The 5000-nt window shown below is 39.3% G+C and overlaps 1 pseudogene; it reads right to left on the bottom strand.

The window, feature by feature from the left end:
- The window catches only part of LOC122333150, a 12417-nt pseudogene extending 9329 nt beyond the window's left edge, over positions 1 to 3088 (bottom strand).
- Between the last annotated feature and the right edge of the window lie 1912 nt (positions 3089 to 5000).

The raw sequence follows: 5000 nt of genomic DNA, 5'->3' as shown, positions 1-5000 counted from the left end.
ATTACCCTAGCCTACCAAGCACAGGGTATGCCCTGCCCCCCCTCAGGTTGCGGGCACACTCAACAAGTGCTGCATCGTTCTGGGCGTTGGCTCGTGGCGCCTCGCTGACAGATATTTGTAGAGCTGCCGGCTGGGCGACCCCTAACACGATCGCTAGATTCTATAGCCTACGCGTGGAACCGGTATCCTCCTGTGTTCTCACCTCAAACGGGTAGAAGCACTGAGAGGCCCGGTTTGGTCGGCTTGTTAACCGCGCTCCAGGCGTCCATACAGTAGACCCTGTCGAGCTCCTCCATTCCCCTCGGCAGCCAGATGTTGCGGAGCATCCGGCGCCAGGCCCTCTCGATGAATCCGTGAGAACCGGTGAGGGCTGGGAGCCATGTAAAGTACCCCAAGAGGACTTTATGTGTGTATTTCACGGCATAGCCTTAGAGCCCCGTGTTTCCCCGGCAGACCTTCTGCCCATCTAAGAGGGTTCAATCACCTCCAATTTTCCATATGCAAACTGAAATATGCAAACATATGCGTATTCATTCCAAGACCTCCTACGGGAAGGCTGGACTGGAGGATTGGTCTCTCGAAGAGAAATCCCAATTCGCCGGTCATCTGACGTGACGTCTCCGTTCCCTTCTTCAGGCAACGAGGGTTACATACGTAACCGAGACGTTCTCACTCAAACTCAAATAAAAATGCATTAAATACAAAAGAATGTCTAGACTCTCAGATTTGGTCGAATGCAGAATCCTACACTTTTTATCTGATCCGGTCTTCACTAAATATGCATCAGATCATCACGAGACACACAAACATTACAAGACTGATGCTTGTCATACGTACTCGGTACACCGCCAGTCAGACGGCTTTCCACCTTTCAGAATAACAGTAAGGACTGATAAAATAGTACAGAAATAATGTGACCAAAAAACAAGCATGATACGTTGCTTTTCTTTGTCTTGTAGTTATTTAGATGATGGAGTTTGGAAATGATTATTTTAGTTAACCAAAACCAAATCTAAAACAAAAAAAGCCCAAAAATAAGCGCAGTAAATATATATAGCAGTCAACATTTGAAGCATATATGTTTGATCCACTTCAAATGTTGACTACTATATATATATATATATATATATATATATATATATATATATATATATATATATATATAATTATAAATAAATGTCATCAAATAATAATAAATTGTATATATATATATATATATATATATATATATATATATATATATATATATATATATATATATATATAATAATAAAATAAATAAAAATATTAAAACAGTAGTAATATCTCACCAATACTAAAATACGTGTGAGCTGAAGAAAATTGGTGATTGGTGAAAAATCATTATTTTTTTTCAGCTGTAATAATAAAAAATTATAAAAATGTCCTGCTTTGTCTGAAGGTGTTATGTATTTATTTTTTTTCTCATCTTACCAAACTGAAGTTTTATGACTGTGTCAATCTTTTTAGTCATCCCTTTTTGAGGAACAACAAAAAGACACAAAAACATCTGTATAAAACATTTGACCACAAACAACGTAGAGGGTGTAAAAAAAACAAAGACTTGTCATTTAAAAGTATGAACTTGATTTCCCTTTATTTCAGAAATTCCATTATTTTCTATAAAACAGATTTGGAGTGTAGATTCATATCAATGTGCAGCTATTTCAGTAAAATGTTTGTAAAAGTAAACAAAGCTGTGTTGGTCTTATAAAACTCTCGTACGTATAGCAGGCAACAGAGTGATCTGAATATACATCACACATATCAGGCCGCTCTGTATACAGTATGTGCTTGTATTAAAAGTATTCGATGAGATCCTGCTGAGTTTTTCGACGCCTGGATGCTGTGCAGCTGGAGTTTTTCTCCACTGTGAGGAAGAGACTTATGAACCTTCAGATGGATGAAGTCACCTCCTCCGACGTTCACCTGAAGAGGAGATGAAGAGCATGAGAAGTATTAGGAAGTAGATACTTATGGCAACATGCAAGTCGCAACATTGCAGTCCAAACAGATTAAAACCACTCCAGTCCATCCAACTCATGAAGGCAGAAGCCGTATGTTTATGAGAAACAAATGCACAGGCTTTCGTGCGGATGGATTATGGCTAGAAGCAATGGTTTGATGTTAAAAATGCCTTAATGGTGGATTTGTTTCTCACAAACACACAGCTTTCGTCGTCTCAAGATGCTTGCTGATGGACTGGAGCGCTGTGATGTTTTTAACCAGCTGTTTGGACTCTTATTCTGACGGCACCCATTCACAGAGCAAGCGACGAGACGCTATATGACTGATCTGTCGCCTCACATCCAGGTTTTGAAGCTTACCTTGATAAAATAGTTGGTCCCGGCCACAACCTGAGTGCTGAAAGATGCGGCAACGAAAGTGGCAAACTTCCTCCCTGCCTTCTCTTCTGCCTGAGGTTTGACCTGAAGAAAAAGACACAGATTTCATATTTAATGCAATGGAACTTAAAATGTGCCTTTTCATAAAACGCAATTTCTAGTTTTTCCACCTTTGACCTGGAGTAAAAAGCCTGTTTTATGAAAAGTATGTGATTTGACACACCCAGAGACTTACTCAACATCACGTGAAGTTATGTAAAAAGCGTTTGTTTATTTTTATTTGTAGCTTTTATTTTTTACTTTACTTTTTAAGCTTGCATGTGTACCATTTATTGCCCGTTTTCTCTGGCGAATGCAATTGCTGTACATCTGACAGACATTACGACTCTAAATCACGCATCGTTCATCACTTTTATTAATCGTTTGATTATTCTAGCGACTGCATTAATAATAATAAAATAGTAATAAATGTACACATCACGTGTATTCCCATGTCAGCTGACGTACACTTTCAAAACAAAAGCAGAAGCTCAGTCTCACCTCATCGCAGATCTTCTGCACCTCGGGTGTGGCTTTCTTCGCCTGTGATATACCTCCAACCTTCGTCGCCATTGCTGTGATCGGTGTCGAGATGTGGTAAAAAGAATATTTTAGACGGACAAATTCACTGAAATGATACAGCCGCAGTATTTATGTTGTGTAGAGCACATGACTGTGAGCCATCACTGGAATGTACCATGTGTTCGCGAGAGGCGGGGGGGGGGGTGACTAAAAACAACTTTACAAAAGATATTACAGAGTGAACAGTAATTATTTATAATTAAATAATGAAAGTAATTATAAGTATATGCTAAATGTGTTTGTGTATTATATCATCTCATGTACCAAGGATGTTTCCTGTTATATTTTGGTTCAGTCCGAGGCGGGACCAACACAAAAGTGAGCGGTTAGACAGTCGTGGGCGTGGCTTAATAGACTAGGCGTCCTCTGTGATTTGTTAACTCTGATGTGATAAATAAAACAGTTTCACTACACACTGTATTGGCTTTAGAATTATTTCGCGAAATTATTAAGGTGTTTGTTATTGTCAGGACGCCAGCAGAAACGCAACTATAAATGACGGTGTCACGTGGTACACGTAACTATTTCCAGCGCTCATCTGAAACCGACTGATCACAATCGATTGTGATTACTAGATAACGATTTGCTTTAATTATATTTAAAGGAATAACTGCGAACACGTTGCACGACTACATAAAATAATGCTCGTTTAAAATTAACAGGTTTAAACGATTACAGCGAAGCATCTCCAGTAAAACATTTAACACACACATATGTGCAAGCGAACGAATAGGGTAATTGGCTTTTGAGCCACTGAGCGCCCCCTGGAGGAAAATAAGCGTCACGTCTCACGACAAACGCTATTAGCTACACTCAGATCCGCGTAATCGCCTCAACCATACAGCGACACGAGAAAATACGCTGCTTTAGACCTTTCAGACTTATTTTTGTAGCCGTATCGTGTCTTATCGTATCTTGAATAGCACAGAGATGAACTCAGTGGTGCACCTGTGGTCAGGTGTGTGTGCTCTAGCGGCGCTCCTGCTTCTGTCTGTCTCCGCAGACGGCACGGGTCAGTGCGATAATGGAGCCGGCGACTGCAATAAATGGACCGAGACGTCTCACAACCGACCCGTTAATGCAGGTAAAGCATCTTATTAAATAGCGTCCTAAAATATTAAAACACCAGCGAAATGCTTCTAGTTTAGGGTGTAATATACTATTCTCCTGTAAGCGTGGGAGCGCGCACGTATGGTCAGTGACTCATGGGTCAGAGAAGGTTTGGTGTTGCATCATGTGATAAACAAACAGTTAGAGCTGCGATTGCCAAAATGTGTCTGATGAAAGCCCTTTCCTGACACAAAGAGAAAACTGGCTTCTGATTATTAGGAAGGCGTGATTGCCATTTAGCAGATGCTTTAATTGAGATCAAATGTCGTAACTAGGCCCGTATGACGTTATGAGATGAAATGTAGAAGTTATAGATAAAAGTAAAAATGTAAAAAAATAAATAAATAAAAAGACCAAAAGGCATTATTATGACGTGAAAAACCCCAAAATGACATATTGAGTCAAAGTGAGATTGAAAAAATTAATTATGAGATAGACACTATATCATAATTATGAGATGCAAGTGGAAATCATGAAAAACAGCCATTGCAAGCATAGTTATAGGAAAAGTCAGAACTGTGCCGCACTCACGATGAGATGCAAGCATGCATTTTTGTACGAAAGTGAAAAATATTTAATAAAAATATTTAAATAAAATGTATAAAATCAAAACTGTGACATTAAACCGCGACGGGATAAAAAACAGTCATAACTGAGATATGAGATATTTAGTTGCCGTGGTAGTTGCGTGATAATGACAAATGATGGATAGGTCAGTGAATGCTTTCTTAGTTTAGTGTCCATATGGATGAAATAGGAGTGGAATAAAAAATTCGTCGTAGGTGAGGTTAATTCACTACGGGAGAACGTGTTCCTGTTCTCCTCTCTCTGGATGTAAGGGATGGAGGACGGGGAGCTCCAACCAGACCGATAATAACAGATAATAAGTCAATTATGGCATAGAAA

The sequence above is a fragment of the Puntigrus tetrazona genome, unplaced genomic scaffold (genome assembly GCF_018831695.1).
Source record: "Puntigrus tetrazona isolate hp1 unplaced genomic scaffold, ASM1883169v1 S000000185, whole genome shotgun sequence".
NCBI lineage: Eukaryota > Metazoa > Chordata > Actinopteri > Cypriniformes > Cyprinidae > Puntigrus > Puntigrus tetrazona.
The sequence above is the reverse complement of the archived record's forward strand: the minus strand, read 5'-3'. Positions and strand labels throughout refer to the sequence as shown.